A 20470-nucleotide genomic window follows, 5' to 3' on the forward strand; every position below is an offset into this window, starting at 1 on the left:
ACGACAAAAATGCCGAACAGACTGTGTTTAGTCCACAGATAGCTGATCCAAATGCACATTTCAGAGTGTTGATGATTTATACAGATATTATTGAGCCACAAATTGTAGGAGATGTATATGCTCCTCTTCTTCGGACTGTCAGAGTTTCAGGAACTGACGGAGAAACGATAAGTGTAGAATATGAAAGACCCCATTATTTACCCGTGAGTCGAAAAATTATAGACACTATAGAAATAGTTATAAGAACCAACACTGGATTATTAGTGCCATTTGAGCGTGGAAGGTCATACGTGAAACTTCACTTTCGTCAGAAATACCTCTCATGATGTATGTACCGTATAGATGCTGCCAAAAGTCCTTCGAGGATTATTACAGTCTTCAATCAGGAAATGGAATTAATTATTACCAAGGCGCACCCTATCAAAGAGGATACGGTTTAGGTGGTTTCTTTAAATCGTTTTTCAGAGCTGCAGTTCCACTTTTCAAATCAGGAGCCAAAGCAGTTGGAAAACAAATTTTAAACAGTGGTGTGGATGTCTTCAATGACGTTTCACTCGGTGAAAATCTCAAAGTGGCGGCTAAACGACGACTTAAGGAAGCAGGAAAAAATTTGACGGATAAAGCTGCAGTTAAAATTAAAACAATGATCGGCTCGGGTAAAAGAAATAAAAAGCGTAAACTTCCGAAGAAACGAACCAGTTTTCGCAAAACCAAGAGAGTGAAAGCACATCACGATATTTTCTCTTAAAAAAAATGTCGTCTCTCATCCATCATGATTCTGCAGTATGCGTGAAATCTGAACTGGACTTGTTTGTGGTGCCTCCAACGCAAGCCGCTATTGAAAATGGTCAATTTGTGGAATATCATCCAATAGCTAGTATTCGAGATGGCTCCCCTCTGGAATTTTCGATATCAGGAAGTGGTTCAGAATATTCTGATCTCAATGCTTCTTATATTTACGTGAAGGCGAAAATCATCAAGGCCGACGGAACAGTGTTAGCCGACGATGAACCTGTTGTTCCTACCAACTTGTTCCTTCAAGCCCTTTTCTCTCAAGTAGACATTAGTTTGAATGAGCGAAGTATTTCTTCTGCAAGTAATACATACCCCTACCGTGCATATATCGAAACTCTTCTAAATTATGGAGAAGATGCAAAGAAGAGTCAACTTACCTGTGAACTGTTTTACAAAGATTCACAACCGAATAAAATCGATCCCACAGCTAAGGATGCAGATGATGGATTGAAATCAAGATATGAACTCAGTAAAAATAGTAAAACATTTGATATGATTGGACAATTGCATAGTGATATTTTCAAACAAAACCGACTCATGTTGAATTTAGTCGATATTAAAATCAAAATGATTCGAAGTGCTGCACCGTTTTGTCTTTTATCACCCAAAGCTGATGCTGCGTATAAAGTAATATTAGAACATGCTTCTTTATTCGTTAGAAAAGTTAAAGTTAGCCCAGGAGTTTCTCTGGGTCATGCCAAAGCTTTAGGAAAAAGCTCTGCCAAGTACCCCATCGACCGAGTCCTATGTAAAACGTATTCCATTTCAAAAGGAAGTTTTTCTTTCATGCAGGATAATGTATTTTTAGGAGTTATGCCTAAAAGAGTGGTGATTGGATGCATTGAAAATGCTGCTATGAATGGTCAATATTCCAAGAACCCTTTTCTTTTTTCCCATCACAATGTAAACTTTGTATCTATTTATGTGGATGGACAACCTGTACCAAGTAAACCACTGGAATTGGATTTTGAAAACAATAATTATATTCGAGCATATCACAGTTTGTTTGACGGTTTAAATAGTGATAAAGGCATCTATTTATCTCGCGAACAATACGCACAAGGAACAGTGTTGTACAGTTTCGATCTCTCAGCTGACCTATGCAATGGTCCTCATTTAAATTTACAGCATCAAGGAAATTTAAGAGTCGAAATTAAATTTAGCAAAGCAATAGCGGAAACTTTATCATTATTGATCTACGCTGAATTTCAAAACGTGATTGAAATTACTAAATCACGTCACGTTTTATGCGATTTCGCTAATTAGAAGAAATAATGGATTCTAATCAAATACGGAATATTTTGCAGCATGATTCAGTCACCAAAAAATATTTCATAGATGTATTTCCAAGTGATCATCTCGCAAGCATTAGCATCGAATCAACCCCTACTTGCTTTATTGCAAACGTCGATACTTCTACAGAGTCTGGAAGTCATTGGGTAGCTTTTTATGTAGAAGAAAAACATCATCAATTAGAATTTTTTGATTCGTATGGAAATGCACCGTCCTTTTTCGAAGGACCAATTCATAACTTTGTATCACAATTTTCAAATGTAACTTATAATCCTATGACATTACAAAGCAATGTCACGGCTGTATGCGGGCAGTATTGTATTTATTATTTATATTCAAAATGTCGCGGGTATTCATTGAAAACTATATTATCCAGTTTTGTAAACAATCATGTGTGTAACGATAAACGTGTGTACAATTTTGTAGCCAAGTATTTTCATGTATTTTCGAATTTCAATCAATAAATGTATTTAAAAGGATATCAGTCTCGTCTCTTTCTCATTTACGATGGAGTTTCCAAAGTTACAAGTTAGTTTTACGATGGTCGCAGCTGGTCCGACTTCATCTGGGAAGTCATTTTTTATATCCAATCTCATTAAACATAGACAAGAAATGTTTTCAACGGTACCGGATAAAATCGTATGGTTCTATGGAATATATCAAGATTTATATGACTCGATTGCCGACGTCACTTTCGTCGAAGGATTTCCTACGAATTATATGGAGTATTTAGGAACACATACGGTTTTTATTATTGACGACCTGATGTCGGAATGTTCGAAAAATGAATCTGTTACTAAACTTTTCACTCGTGGAAGTCACCATTTGAACATATCTGTAATATTTATCACACAAAACTTTTTTCATCATGGGAAAGAAATGCGAGAAATTACATTAAATGCGCATTACATTCTCCTTTTCAAAAACAGGAGAGATATGGCTCAAGTAACTCACTTAGGAAAGCAACTATTTCCTAGGCATTTAAAATTTTTTCAAGAAGTATACGAAGATGCAACGAAAGAGAAATTTTCATATCTATTGATTGACTTAAAAAACGACACAAAGGAAGAACTTCGTTTGCGTACAAAAATTTTACCCAATCAAACTCAGTATATCTATCAAAGAAAGTGATATAAAAATGAGCTCCTTTAAATGAAGACGATCATTTTCAAAAATGACATTAACGAAAGAACAATTGCAGGATCTGCACCTCCTTCATATGTGTCCTCAAAAACTGCAAAAAGAATTACTGAAAAAAATTAATGTGAAGTGTATCAAAGCTATTTGCGAGTGCGCTCACAATACATTGAAAGGAAATATCCCTCTATCGAAGCCTCGGAAGAAAGATCTTTCGAAACACAAGAAGACTCTGCGAAGTTTAGCAGATCGAAAATTAAGTCTTGCTAAGAAACGCAAGTTAATTGTACAGAAAGGTGGTTTCTTAAATTTTTTAATTCCTGCAGCAATAAGTTTATTATCAACGCTGATCAATGGAAAAAACTAGAAAATATGCTCTTGTTCCGGAAGAAATGGTTTCAAAACACACTATAACACATGAACAACTCAGCGAACTCGATCGTGAAATGTTGAAGATTCTACACAGCAATTTGGAAGATCATGATAAATTAGTCAAATATACAGAATTACTGCAAAAGAAATTACACATGACTGAATTTAACTCGACATGGAAAAAAATTCAAGAAGGAGATGAAGAGGAAGCGACAAGTAAAAATACAAAAGAGAAGCCTCTCACAGAAAAAAGAAGTGGCTATGAGTCAATAATATTTAATAGTGTTAATAAAAACTTTCAGAAAGATGCGAAGAATCTTGTTGATATTATGAAAAGACATTCAGACATTCTTTCATGGAACGAAAATGGAGAAGTTTTTTATCGTCAACAAAAGATTAATGAATCAAATATTGCTGATTTACTAAATCTCATTTTCAGCAATAGGAAAGATACTAATGTAAATTCTAAAGATGTTTTTCTCAATGCGTTGAATGAAATGAACGCTCCAAAACATTTTATAAAGAACAGGAATTTATATAATGTGAAACCAACAAGTGAATCCCATCCTTTAACTCCATCCTCTAATGTAACTAAATCAAGAAAACGTAAAAATGTATCTAAACGAAACAATGTAGCACCAAAGTGGGATAATTTGTATAAATAAAAAAAAAAAGATTTTACTTTGATGTCTTTTATTATTATTATTATCATTCACGAATACAAGACACACGAACACATACTTATATAAAAAGATACATGTATTTATTTACTCTCTATTATATTTCAATTTTTTAAAAAAAAATGCTCGACTAACTTAAATCATTGATTGCTTTACACCAATGAAAATGCAAAGAAATTGAAACTTTCACTTTTTATTTAATTGTTTATTGATTTTTCTACGGGCGTAAGAACCATTCAACTTAAAAGCAATACTTTCTAACACTTGGCATGTTTATGCAGAAACATTATTCAAAAGACCATAAGGCTGTCAAGAAGATTCGCGAAATCTGTTGTTAGAGAAAAGGAGCCTTTCGGCTACACGTTCTCTACTGCTCCGCCGCGAGTCCTCAAGCGTTGTTAACAAAAGCGATGTTTTCCTCGCTTTATCACTTGTCCGAAGGCTTTTAAGGGGAGACTTTTGTTTTGAGCAGGTGTACGGTGACCACTGGACTACAAGCTTTATTGGCTATTATCTCATGACGTCTTACTTGTCTATTCAATGAAAGTGAATTCGATTGGTAAATTTTAACATGTCGTCATTCGGGAAAAGCTTCTTTTTTTCCCATCCCCCTCTTTCTCATTCAGCTTAGTTTCCATCGTGTTGGATAGACATAGTCGAAAGTACGCTGGTTGCTCCTGAAACCTGCATCTTATTCTGCTGTTTCATGTTATTTTTTCCTTTGCGAAGTTTGAACTTTCTGAAAAGGTTTCAGTTTTTATGAACATTTACAGATTTCAATTACAATAGTGAAAATGCAGAAATGTGAAACTTGTGAGAAATCCTTCACCACTCTTTTTAATTTGAATCGGCATGTTTCTTCCGTTCATGGAGAAAAAACGTTCACCTGTGTTTTCTGCGAAAAAAAATTTGGAACTGCATATGACTTACAAAGACACACAAAAGCGGTACATGAAGGTGTCACATATGAATGTGAAATATGTAAAAAGAAATTTACAAGAAGTGACATTTTAAAACGACATTCTCGTGTGCATGAGACTGCCCCAAAACGGAAATTAAGTGAGGAGGGAAAAGCTTCAAAGTTTCGACGAACAGAACTTAGTGATGAACGGCCGAGTACTTCTGAAAGTAAAGTAACTTTGAAGCGAAGAGCATTAAAAGATAGATGCAAGACATTTTCTATTGAGAATGATGTTGGTAAAATTGGAATAAGTGATTTTTTGCATCACAAAAAGCAACAGTGTTTAAATACTATCAGAACGGGCTTAGCAAATAGTGAGCTGAAAGTAAATTTGAGATTGCATTGCGTGCATAAAAAAGAAGGAAATGATGGGGGCGAAATTATTATGAGCACATGCTTCAAGACCCAGAATGTTGTGATAACACTCACCAGTGACCTCGACTCTGTGCATGCTGAAATGAGTGATAAACTCATTGCTGAAAGCACGGAATTTGAAGAAAAAGATTCCGGGTGGACTCTGGATGCCATTTTAGAACTGGAAGTGTGGACAAATGCCTATCTCCCACTTCGAGGTGGAACTTATGTAGAAGTTCCAAAGTTTATTTCGGACAAAAAAGCGGTATTAAATGTACGTAATTCGGACAGTGAGTGCTTTAGATGGTCCATATTATCCGCTATGTATCCAGCAGCAGACAATGCAAATCGCGTGGCGAACTATTTACAGTTCAAAGATGCTCTTAATTTTAAGGACATAAGTTTTCCTACACCACCTACTGATGCAAAGAAATTTGAAAAAAATAATAACATTTCTGTAAATATATATGGTGTTTCGGAAAAGAAAACATTTTTTCCGCTTCATGTTTCAAAATTACGGGTTGAGAAACATATAGACTTACTCTATCTCTCAGAAAATACTACTGGCCATTATTGTTGGATAAAAAATTTATCCAGATTACTTTCTTCCCAACATAGCAAACACCAACATAAAAAAGTCATCTGTAGGCATTGCCTTCTTTTCTTTTCTACGGAGGAAGATTTAGAGAATCATTTGGAATTATGTGCGAAACAAAAAGCCGTAGCTGTTGAGATGCCGTCAGAGAAGGGTAAGTTTTTAAAATTTAAAAATTTTCAGCATTGCATGAAAGTGCCATTTGTAATTTACTGTGACTTTGAATGCTTAACTATGAAAGTTGATAGCTGTGATCCAAACCCAGAACTTTCTTATTCACACAAATATCAAAAACACATACCTATGAGTTTTTGTTATTATGTTGCTTACAATGGGGGCGAATATAAAAAACCTGTCCTTTACAGAGGCCCAGATGCTGCAAAAGTATTTGTAGATATGCTTCGTCAAGAAGCTGCAGATATAGAAAATATCTATAATAATCCAAAAGCCATGAAACCGCTATCAATGGAAGAAATTAGAAATTTTAATAACGCTACAAATTGCTATTTATGTAACTGTAAATTTTCTGAAAATAATGGTAAAGTGCGTGACCACTGTCATTTAACTTCTCTCTACAGAGGCGCTGCCTGCAAAAATTGCAATTTAAATTTTAAACTACCTAATTTTATACCTGTGTACTTCCATAACTTAGCTGGGTATGATGCACATATCTTTATTAAAGAGCTCAGTTTCAACGCTGAGGAAATAAGATTAATTCCAAACAGTGAAGAAAAATACATTTCCTTTTCTAAAAAAACAACTAATCGTTTGTGGCTACGGTTTTTGGATACCTTTAAGTTCATGGCAAGCAGCTTGGAAAGACTTGTTAATAATTTATCAAAAGATCAGTTTGCAACTATATCTAAATTTTTTCCAGCTGACAAACTTAACCTCGTATTGAGAAAAGGAGTTTATCCGTATGATTTCATGGATAACTTTTCAAAATGCGAGGTATCCTACTTACCTTCAAAGGACGCTTTTTTTAATCAATTAACTGACACCCATATTTCTGTCGAGGATTACGTGCATGCAGAACTAGTGTTTAAAGAATTCAATTTAAAAAACATGGGTGAATACAGTGACCTATACTTAAAGACAGATACTCTATTACTCGTCGACGTATTTGAAAATTTCAGAGATCTTTGCTTGAAGACATATTCTTTAGATCCTGCATGGTATTTCACAGCACCTGGGCTTTCTTGGGATGCTATGCTAAAATCGACCCATGTAGAGATTGAACTTTTAACAGATTATGACATGCTGCTGTTTATTGAAAAAGGAATAAGAGGAGGGGTGAGTCAATGCTCTCATAGGTTTTCGACTGCAAATAATATGTATACCAAATCGTTTGACAATACGAAACCTCCAAATTTTTTAATGTATCTCGACGCGAATAATCTCTACGGTTGGGCAATGAGCCAGAAATTACCCTTAAACAACTTTGCTTGGTGCGAGACAGACAATTTTGATGTTAACAGCATTCCCGATGATTCGGAAATTGGGTACTTCCTAGAAGTTGATCTAATGTATGAAAAGGACCTTCACAATGCCCACTCCGATTTCCCACTCGCACCAATTAAAGATGTGCCGAAACATTGTAAAGAACAAAGACTCCTAACAACACTTGAAGACAAAAATAACTATGTACTCCACTATAAAAACTTAAAACAATACCTTAAACTGGGCCTGAAATTAAAAACAATCCATAGAATTTTAAAATTTAATCAAACTGCTTGGCTAGAAAACTATATAAACTTAAACACCGAACTTCGAATGGATGCCAAAAACGATTTCGATAAAGAGTTTTTTAAACTGATGAACAACAGTATATTTGGCAAAACGATGGAAAATGTTCGTCGACGTGTTGATATTAGATTATGCACGGATGAAAAACAAGTGGAAAAATTAATTTCGAGACCTAATTTTCAACGTCGAACAATTTTCAATACTGAACTTGTTGCAGTTCACATGCAAAGAACGCATTTAAAATTCACCAAACCTGTTGCAGTCGGGATGGCGATTTTAGATTTGTCAAAAACTCTGATGTATGAGTTTCATTATGATGTCATGAAAAAAAAATATGGGGATAAAATTAAACTTTTATACACAGATACTGATTCTTTTATTTATGATATCACGACTAGAAATGTCTATTCAGATATAAAGGATATGTTGGAGTATTTCGATACTTCAGATTATCCAGAAAATAATGTGTATGAAATACCGTTAGTTAATAAGAAAGTTCTGGGTAAATTTAAGGATGAAAATAAAGGACAAATTATGACAGATTTTATTGGGTTACGATCAAAGATGTATTCCTATAAAACTGAGCAGAAAACGGAAAAGCGGTTGAAGGGAATAAAGAAACACGTTATAAAAAATAAAATAACATTTGAAGATTATAAGGAATGTTTATTTTCAAACAAAAATTTATACGCTGAAATGAACTTAATTAGGTCTGAAAAGCACGAGCTCTTCTCTATAAAGCAAAACAAATTGGCACTTTCATTCAAAGATGAAAAAAGGTACATTCTTCCTGACGGTATTTCAACTTTAGCATATGGATATTTTAAGATTACTGAATTAGAGAGTGATGCTTTATTATAAATGCTAGAATAATGCATTTAAAACTTAAAATATGTGTATACTCTTACCCAGTATTTCAAAGAGAAAGATTCCTTTTAACTGATCTATGTGCTTTTGTCGACAATTATTTCTCATTTTTTAAGGGAAACAGTATATTTTGCATTGTTCTATATATGTATAAATGTCAAACATGAATAAATATGTGATGATTTGAAATTACATGTCTCTTTACTGTATTTTGCAAAATAACGCTGTTTTATAATGTACACTTGATGTTCTTTCAAGTTTAACTTGGAGATGTTGTAAGACAGAACACATTTTAAATTTGAAAACAGTTACACAATAAATTGTTTCCTTAAACATGTTTTTTAGATTTAACACTTTAAGGGAAAATGCTAATGATAAGTTTTAAACTAGCTCAGTGCATATTAAGAATGCGTGATTACGATTTCATAAAAAAAAAATGACGCACTGCTTTAGAAGTCTAAGAAAAACAAAAGACAGAACTTCTAACGAGCTTAAAGTTAGTTAATAACAATGAAGTATATCAAAATTTGATTCTAAGAGTGGAATCGAATAAGTGTGAAAATGACAAAGTTCAACAACAGTTCTGCTTTCCTCCCATAGATGGCATCTCAATAGTCTTCAGTTAAAATCAAAGTCTTATTCCGAAACTAAGACGTGTTGCCATCTATTAAAATATAAACTTTTTAAAAAACAACTCAACTCTGCTCCGCCGCCGAGTGAGGATGTGGATTAACCCATATTGGACCACTCATAGAACGCGACATCAAATTTTTTTAAATTTGTAACTACGTTATTATTAGGATGTGTTTAGACATATAAAACAAAAATTTTGAAAATATCTTTTATATTTTAAAAAATACAAGCTGTCCTATAAACAGGACAACGGTCCAAAGCACTACAAAAATCTCAAATTTTTATCTTACCTTCTGAGGAAAAAAATCACAGATGAAACTTTGGAAAACATACTAAACAAAGTCCAACATTGCATTTTTGGCATATAGTTGTTGGTTTGCGCTTGCAATTTTTCAATTGGCATCTTCTTTGGCGACCATCAGCATTTTTTACCAGTATATGCTCATTGTTGAGATGAAGGAGTTCTTTGCTATTTTGTAGCAGACTGCGCTGTCTTATTTTATTCCTTGGAATTGATTCACCTAAGTAACTAATAGTTACTGATCGTCGGAAGGTTAATATATCTTGTGCTTCACTCGGACAAAATAATTTAGAAAGCTTCCAGGCTGCAACAAGAGCTGTTTCAAAGCAGTTCAAGAAAAGTGGCCAATACCACTTTTTTCCTTGGATTGAAGCAAAATAAACTTCAGCATGACTGTCAAAAAGGTCTACTCCATTTTTATATTTGTTATAGGTGGTGACACAATATGGCACATCGACTTCTTTTCTGCCTCCCTTGACCCGGCGTTCTACTTTGTTTTTCACTTTTGTATCTTCAAAATTGCTCATCAAAGAAACGACACGATTATCATTCCAGCGTACTGCAGCAATTTTGTTGGCAGCGTCAAATGCTGAGTCGGAAGTACCTCTTTCTGTCTTAGACAAATCTTTCACAGACTTCAATGGACATTTTGCCATCCTATTGACTCTTACAGTCCCAGTTGCACAAAATTCCCTTTGCTTCAATCGAACAAGTAACCCATGGGAGGTAAAAAAGTTATCCATGTATACCTTGTGAAATGCAGGATTTTTCACAACAGATAGTAAATTTTCAACTACGCGTTGAGAAAGTGGTTCGTTACATTTTTCATGAGCTCCTTGATAGGGAATGATATTGAAAGGGTATCCATCGTAAGATGCCAGCATCCATAATTTGTATCCAAATTTTACTGGCTTGTTTTTCATGAACATCTTACAGCCATGTTTACCAAAATATCGCACCATTCGTTCATCAATTGTTAGATACTCTGAAAAAACTCCAAACTGCTGCAAAGCAACATTAAGTTTTTCAAACAATGGTCGGATTTTGTAATAACGATCTTGTTTGTCGATTGTGGAATTGTCATTAAAATGAAGATAATGTTTGATGTCACTGTATTTTTTTCTTGATATGGCATTGCTAACTAATGTTGTGCCTATATCGGGAGCATTTTCCCAATACATTTTTTCACGGGGTAAAATGTGATAACCGCTATAAAACATAACACCTAGGAACAGCTTGAATTCACTCTCAGAGATACTAAAAGAATGGTCATTCTTTTGGGAAGCATATCGGTTCGTCTCCCCAACGGTGTGTGCTATCATGTCTTCAGCCATCATATGGAAAAGTTCAATAGGACTTTTACCAGAAACAATATCTGTTATATTTTGGTGTTCTTGAAAAGGAATAGATTTAGAGCTGAGATCGAATTTTGGTTCACATTTTTTCCACTTCACATCCTTCATTTCGAAAATAGATGCATCACATTTGTTTTTTGTAAAAACTTCTACGGTTCCAGCAGCATCTTGTAAATCAGATTTGTCACTCAATGCTGGTGTATGACAATTTGTGAAAGAGTCATCTACTTCTTCTTCGTCACTAACTAAATCGGGTTCGGGAGGAATAATAACCACTTCTGGTTCATCAATTTCATCATCAGAGAGAGCATTCATATAATCAAGAGCTTCCTCAACTGTCAGAAATTTTCTAGCCATTTTACAAAAATCTCATTATTTCACATATCATCTAAGAAACACCATGCACTGCAAAGCGAACCAAAAAGCAAATGATACTCTGCTCTGAAAGGAAACCTAAATTTCAGAATGATTTCCCTAAAGAGAACAGGTGTACACATACAAAAGATCTCGTTTCAAGGAATGCAAATCTTTATCTATCTTGTATATACAAAAGAATACCTAGTGGGGGAAGGGGAAGTTTCTGTCAATCAATTGGACACCCTTTCACCTTAAAACTCCACCCACTTGATCTTCGTTTCTTATTGTATGAATACAGCTTGTTTCAGGATTATTTTTGCAGGAATGTGAATCAGACGAAAATGAGGGTCGGTATTGGACTGTTGTCCTGTTTTTAGGACACCCGAATATTTCGCTAAATAAACCTATAAAATATAATAGTTTTCTTGAATTTTATTATTTATAGCAAAAGCACTGTTCTTCTACTCCAAAAATAAATCCATAAATTTTTTTTAGATACAATGTATAATTTTTAATTAATTATAAAATAATACATGTTTATTAAGTTTTAAGTGTTATGGTTATTTCCAAATTCAAATTAAATTTATTTGTCAAACTTTTGCTTGTATATTATACACAACTACGCCAGAAAAAGTCTGTGACAAAGTTTATATAAATCAGTCTTTTTATTTGTGATTTATACTTGGTTATTTCAGCTGTCCTATTTATAGGACAGCGGTCCAATATGGGTTAATATGGTTGAAACCGAAACTAAAAAGTGTTGCCATCCTTAAAAAAGTAAACTTTTAAAAAACAACTCAACTCTGCTCCGCCGCCGAGTGAGGATGTGGTTTAATATGGTTGAAACCGAAAATAAAAAGTGTTGCCATCCTTAAAAAAGTAAACTTTCTATTCAAAAAGCAATTTTTCTAATATTGACACTGCTACAGTGTATAGTAGTTCCACTATTAGCCGCAGGGGGCGCAGGGAAAACCGAAACTAAAACATGTTGCCATTCTAAAACTATAAACTTTTAAAAACAACTCAACTCCACTCGAAAAATGCCTGAGGGCAAAACAACTCAACTCCACTCGAAAAACGCCTGAGGCTAAAACAACTCAACTCCACTCGAAAAACGCCTGAGGCTAAAACAACTCAACTCCACTCGAAAAACGCCTGAGGCTAAAACAACTCAACTCCACTCGAAAAATGCCTGAGGGCATGCCTGGGGGCGGGGGCGGAGCCAATAGCCTTAGGGCAAACGCCTGAGGGCAAACACCTGAGGGCATTAGCCAGGGGGTAATAGCCTGGGGAGGGGGCGTGGCACTCCGCACTCCGCCGCTGATCCAGAAACGGCAATTTTACCCTACTGCTCTGGCCTAGGGCCCTTGCTTTTTCGGGGCCCCCAAATAGCTAAAATTGTTTTAGCCAAAGCCTAAATGTGTAAGGTTTGACTGCATGGCAGCTTCAAAAAATGTCTTGGCCAAGGGCCAACCTCAGAACTACTAAATAGGCAAGTTAGGTGGCTGTCTACGGGATCCAGGCCCGAATCTATAAATTTAGGGCCTCCCTGCAACAGAATCTGTAGGGCCTGTTGGGTCGTTGGGCCCTTAAGGACGTAGCCTTGCACTGTGGGGTCAGCAAGTACACAGGTCCCGGCCTGAAGGCAGGGTCCAATTAAGCAGGGTTGGGTTTTGGACTGTCCAAAACTGGTTTAGGACAGGACAGGTGGTTTTTACCGTCCAAAAGTGTCCAAAACTGTCTTAAACTCTCCAAAACTATGCTACAGGTGTTATCTAATCAATTCGTATTTACTGCAATATTTGTAATGCATAATTATAGATAATAATGAGGTTTAATTAATGAATATTTGGTAATATTTTTCTCCAAAATGTTAATTAAAAATATTTTACTTAAAAAAATTGCCAATAACTACTACATAAAAACTTTCTTATGTAACAGTTGGTAGAGTTATGAAAGGAAATTCACAACACAACCAAGACAACTAATTTCAGTTCCATTTATAACTCAAAGGAATATTACAAAATGTGCAATATTTAGGAGCCAAAGAAAAAAAAAATTTAAATGGTTTCTCAAATAAGTTTTACATGATGGTTTAACGAAAATTATTTTTTAAATCATTGATGAAAAAACAAGAAATTGATGATGAAACACTTATGTTATAAAACTAGTGCTATTCTTTTTTTGTTCATATTTTTAATATAATACATTCTGTAACTATAAAAAAAAATTGTAATTTATTGCATTTAAGTCAGTTATAGCACCATATTTTGAACACTTTCTTTTGCATACATGCATAAATGTTGAAAAATTTGGTTTGTGGAAAAAAAAAAAAAACTCCTGCATGAAAATTGAAATTTTTATTGTAGAATTTAATTTCTATGTAACTAGATTAAAATCAGCTACATAAATAAGTTATATATATATATATATATATATATATATATATATATATATATATATATATATATATATATATATATATATATATATATATATATATATATATATATATATATATATATATAATTAAGCAAACAGAATTACAAATATTAAACAAATTATAAATAACAAATGATGATAAAAAGGAAAAATGCAAACAGCTATTAAGTAGGAATAGAAAAAGAGTGAATCCAGAGCTCATCAGCCGTGGAGGATTCATTAATTATGTGGTCTTTTCAATATTTTTCACTTTTATTATTATTTTTATATATATATATATATATATATATGTTCTGTTTTTGATATTTTCTCACAAAATCTCAAAAAGTAGTTTTGGACACAATGGTTTTAAACAGGATGATAAAAACCCTGCTTTTATTTGCCCACCTGCATAAACATAGGGAAATTTGGTTACTAATATAAAAAAGCTAAATAAAATCATGCATACAAATTGAAATTTTAATCAAGAATTCAACTTCTATATAACTAGTTTTAAATCAGCTGCATAAATAAGTTGAATGTTCTCATTGAATAAATGTTCTATCTAAAACATTACTTTGATACATTTTATTCTGTTTTTGATGTTTTCTAACAGAATACAATTTTTCTAAAAATATAGTTTTGGCCACTTTTGGACACAAGGGTTTTGGACAGGACGGTAAAAACCAGGGTTTTTACCGTAGTGTCCAAAACCTTGCCAACCCTGCAATTAAGGTATTGGAAGACCCTGTAGCCCAAACAGTTTTTTGGGGCCCCGCTATAGTCAAACTTTACAATTTTAGCCTTATTAGATTATTGGTTAAAGCAATTTTAACAATTGGCCTGAAGGGGCCCCCGCTCGAGTAATCCTAAGGTTGAAAAAAGTGCTTCTTTTCCAAATTCTAACTTTTATTTAATCCAATTTTCAAATAAATTCGAAATTGAGTTTCATTCACGAAATTTAGCTTTAATTTTAATGTTTTTGGAGCTGTTGAGGATAAGCTAAGAGAGCTTCTATAAGGTATATTTATTTTTTTTTCCGACAATTTGCTGCTTCGAAATATGGAGGTACAACTCTAGTATATTTTTACACTCAACTTTTTTTTTCTTTCCTTCCCTCTTTTAATGCTGTTGCTGCCAAGGAGGATAGAAGGGAGTTGTTCATTAATATTTTAAAATATTATTTTTAATGAAATACAAGAGGCGTAGGGGACAAAATGAACGTTTTCCATGGAATGGCACTATTGCGCTCAGTTAAGTGCATCCTTGTTTCAAAATTTGAAGAGTCATACTTTTGCTCAAGGTTCATTGGAAAAACATGCAGTATATTTAATTCATGCATTTATAAAAGAATACTATTTAAATGTTAGTTCAAGTATTGGGGGGAATATATGAAAAAAAAAAAAAAAAAAACAGTGCAATTGACACAGAAAATTGTAATTTAAATTATTGCACTTTAAAGGGCAATAGTGAGAAAACACACATAAGGCTGAACGTTTTGCAGGCAAAAAAAAAGTATTTTTTCCAGGACAGTGGTAAAAATGGCAAAAACAGAATTACAAAGAAAGTTGAATTGAATTCTGTTAGTTATAGGTGCTGGAATGATGTTAATAGAATGTATATAAATAATTTTTGATATCAATTTTATTATTAATTATATTTAATTATAAATTGCAAAATTTATATTTAGTAACAAAAGCAATTATTTTAAATCACCACTACAAAATGTTGCAATATAAATTTCTTTATAAGTCTTAATTCTTTTATTAATAAAAATTGAGGCAAATATTTTTTTTTTAAATTAGGTTTGGCACATTTCTCCAAAGATAGAAAAGAAAGAGTAAAAACTGTACTGGCAAAATATTTTTGCCCATATTTGCCAAAGTAGCAAAGCTAGATCTGCTTTATTAATGGTTATTGGATGTAACTAGTTTAATATTATAGTAATGTTAACTGTATTCTAATAATTTTCATGTTTTTATGCCTAAAATATTAACTTGCATCAGTGAAACAGTAATCCACACGTTGAGTCAGAGGCGTAGGAACTTTGTAGAAGTAGGGGGAGCTAAGACACAGTATAAGAAGTGTCTGGAATCTAAGGGGCAGAAGCAGAGGCGCAACCAGAAAATATTTGGGGGGGGGAGGTTTTTAAACGTTTTTCCCCATAAAAAATTGGCTTCGAAGCTTCCATCTCTTATTGAATATTGTATATATACAATTGTTTATGGAGAGAATGAGGTGATTAAACTTCTGGTTTTGAAAAGGAGTCGGTTAGTACGCGAAGATGAGCACGCAGAAATAGAGGTGTTTCCGGGTCTCTTCCGGAAAATTTTCAAAATTCTTGTTCTAAAATCGAACTTATAGGTGATCTTTGATAATGTTAAGGGGAGAAAAGGTTCGAATATCCTCCCTGAAAAATTTTCGAAATTAATGTCTTAAAACGCAATTATATACCATATTTGTTGCCTTTAGTGAAAATATGACTCGAAAGATTGTCCTCGATCGATTTTTCGAATGATTTACATCTCCGTCCTAATATTTCGAATTGGAAGTCCTAAAAACGTAATTGTAGACAACCCTCAATGATGGCAGGGGAAAAGGCTGTACTAGGACTCTACTCTGGAAATTTTTCAAAATTGAAGTCCTAATAGAGAGCATTTTTCAATGATGTAATCAGAAAAGGTTCAGAGGTTTCTTCTTCTTAATTTTTTCGAAATTGTAGTTGCTGAAAAACGCAACTGTGGATCATATTTGTTGGCGTTAGGGGTCCAGCAATTTTTTTGAAATTGAAGTCCCAAAAACGGAATATTACATAATCTCCCATGTTGTTGGAGGGCAAGGCATTCAAAGGACTCTCTTCCGGAAATTTTTAGGGAATTGAGCCTTGAAAACAAAATTTGAGGCGCTCTGTAATAATTTTGGAGGAAAGGGGAGGCTTCGACAGCATAGCATTTAGAAGACTTTCTTATTTTCTGAGAACTAGAAAAAGGGGAATAGATGAAACAGGAGGGTGGGAAAACAGAACGTTGGATATGTGTTAAAATGAATTGTTCACTATATATTATATTGTTCAGATAAATTTTTAGTTTAAAGTCTTTGATAGAAACTATAAAATATTGTTGGCTTTTTTTCTGTAATAATAGATGAAAGGTAACAATTTTGGCATGAAAATATATCTGTAAGTAATGAAAAAATCGTAATTTTGAGAAAGCAAAAAAAAAAAAAAAAAAGTAATTTGAATTTTGACATCTGGAATTCAAATTATGTTTTTCGCAATCACGAGTGTGTGTATGTGTATGTAGGCGTGTGTGTTTGTGTCTGTGTGCAGGTATGAGTGTGTGGGTAGTTGTGTGTATGAGTGTTTGTGGTAGGGGGAATGTGTATGTGTGTGTAGGCATATGTGTTTGTGTCTGTGTGCAGGCATGAGTGTGTGGGTAGTGTGTATGTCCGTATGTATGCGTGTGTGTGTATGTGTGTAGGTGTATGTATGTGTGTGTGTATATATGTCTTTGTTTGTACGTGCGTGTATATATGCGTGTAAGTTTAGGATATTGACGCTACCTGGAGATGGTTTTCGCTAGAGGAGCAGCATCGTGCGGCCGGTCGACGGTGGTGCTGCAGAGGGTGCTGGCGAGAAAATAAAATGATAGCACATCAAAACAGTCAAATAAAAGCAATAAGCAATCGTGATTTCTCAAAAAACAAGAATAACTGTAACTTCGTAAAGTATTGTCTGAGGGGTCAGATAACTTAAAATGAGATACAGTGGCTCCCGAAAGTGTTCGTACACCTTGAAATTTTGTAGTAAAATCAAAATAACGCAAAACTGAATTCGAATATGAAGTCCTTTTTTTTTCACACCATTCCTATGCCATTCTGAATAAAGCCCAGTAGTTTTTTTTTTTCAAAATATTGCCAGATTTTATTTTTGAAATTTGTCGAAAGACGAAGGGTTAGAGAAAAAATACGCCACAAAAGTCATCGCACACTGAAATATTTTCGAATAAATTCATGATTAAAATTATCATAAGTTGTTTTTTACTATTTTTGCATTGCGATGACACACTGTAAAGTCATTTGGCTTTAATTTTTTGTTTATTTATGCCCTAATATTCTGCTTATTATTTTTAAATGTCAGCTATGCGCATAAACCAAAAACACAATTCGAAATTTGATGTTTTTTCTCTCTCAGTAGCCGTAAAGTGGTTTGAAATGTCTTTAAATTAGTTAATTTATACCATTTATAGTGAAGTGCTTGATGAAATGCTTTAAAGACAAGAATCGGATCGAAAACAAGTTATAAGAAAATGTCAAATGCAAAGTTAACAAAGCGTGATCAGAGATTTACAGTTAAAAAAATGATGAAAAATACACCTTTGAGTGATGAAAAATTTTCTGCAGAATTGAATGAAACATTTTCGTTTAATTTTCCCCTAAAATTATTCACCAAGTTCTCTGATTACCTGGATTAAATGGGACCTCTTCCTGCAGAAATTTTCTTGTTCGTGCGAAAAACAAATAGCATACGTTTTCCGCCGTAAAATCAATGATAAATAAGCTCAAAACATTTTGGAACAACGTCTTACTTAAAGATAAAAATAAATTCAACATTTTGGGTTAAATTGTTGCATAATTGTAAATAGAAAAAAAATGAGAAATTAAATCTAAAGAACTTAGTTGGGGTCAGTTAATCAGGACGGTGAAGGTGTTCTTGTGTGAGGGTGCAGGACTTGGAAGTTTCAAAATTTTCGATGAATCATGCTGTTCAGTGAAATATTTTTAAAAACAATTTTAAATTATTAGCCCAAAATTTGGCAATCGGAAACAACTTCGTTTTTTTTAATCAAGATAACGATAAGAAGCACACGTTTGCGTTTGGTGCCTCAAATATTGTCATTAAGCTTAGAAATATCTCCTCAATCGCCAGATTTAAACTTAACAGAACATATTTGGAGATATCTGGTAGATATATTACGAAAATACACTATTGAAACGGAAAACGAATTAGAAACAGTAAGACTCGAAGTGCGGCTGAACACTTAGTTTTTTGACATTTTTTCAAAATGTACGAAGACTTTTGTGAGATTAAGTTTCTGGCATTTTTTGATTATTGGTTTCTTAAAAATCAAGTTTTATTATGTTACTAGCTGCGTCGCCCGGCTTAGCACGGTCCACCTCGAAAATAAAAGTTATATCAAGTGACGCGAGTTCAACACTCAGGCTTGAACCAAAAAAAAAAAAAGTCAGTGTAGTTTTGCGGCAGATTGCGGAAAACCCCCCAAAAAAGTAAACAATTTAAATCCCCTGATTACAGGAAAAGCCTCAAAACAAAAACAAGAATTTTACTTGTTCATATTCGAGAAAAAGAAATGGCAACAGATCTTTCATCTCAATGATTTTCTTCACGCTGTAAATTTTAATAAAAGCGTTCATCCGGAAAGTTGAGTTGAAGCACTGAATAATAATTTGAATGGAGGAAAGCCTTCGAAAAATATGGATTTGATTTTGAAATCTAAGAGTCATAATTAATAATTTTTAATTGATATCTCCGCTAATTATTATCGGAGGATTATGTTAAATAGCCAAACATGAAGACGGGAAGCTGACGAATCCATCGATACCTGGTTCGATGGTCAGTTCACTGTCGTTCGGGAGAAGAAGCTTGGACATAGATAGATAGATAGATACTCAGATTTTATATGTATAAGATTAACAATTTTAATGTAGTTTTGTTAAAAAAATAAATCATAGATCTTATAATTAAATACCCGTTCCAAAATATTAATTTTAACAAATCGATAATGGCAAAATCGTAAGTGTACGAATACTTTTGGGAGCCACTGTAAGTTTTTGGAGAGTTTTTAAGTTCAACATTATTTGAACAAGTACAAACAATCTTAGTAACCTTTTTTCAGTCATGTCTGGAGCACCTTCCATGTTATTCATATTTAAATGCGAAACTGGCTCGTTATTATCTCTTTTTGTGATCATTGGACTAATGGCGAATCCAGGGGGGAGGGGGGGGCGGCTATGAGGCTGCAGCCACCCCAATACCAGAAATAAATTCTTTCTCCCTCTGTCTATGCAGCTTAATATTAAAAAATATATATATATAATTTTCTACATCCATTCTCTCTTTATCAATTAATTTGTTTTCGCTCTTCTTAAGGTTGATACACAAATTTGCGATAGTAACAGTAGTGTTAGTTTTCCGAAATTTTCCCTTCAAATTTCTGAACTTTTCCCTACCTGTTCCAAATATTTATACATTTACTCACTGAAAGAAGGAAAGGAGAAAAAAGTGTAGATATAATAGCTACTTGGTTTTCTTTCTCTCTCTTTAATTTTCGTGTTTAATATCAATTCTTAAAATTTTGTCTTCTTTCTCGCTGTTTTTCACTATTTGTTTAACATTTTTCAGCTTTTTCTTTCTTCTATTTCATTTACATCACCTTGTCAGCGTAATTGTTTTGCATCCTTAACAAAAATTGAAAATTTTGCCCTTCAAATTGCATAACAAATATGTCTAAACGAATGAAAAAACTTCGAATATACATTTAAAATTTAGAGTTTTAACAGTGAATACCAAATTTTAGATAATTT

The sequence above is a fragment of the Uloborus diversus genome, chromosome 3 (assembly GCF_026930045.1).
Source record: "Uloborus diversus isolate 005 chromosome 3, Udiv.v.3.1, whole genome shotgun sequence".
NCBI classification, from domain to species: Eukaryota; Metazoa; Arthropoda; class Arachnida; order Araneae; family Uloboridae; genus Uloborus; species Uloborus diversus.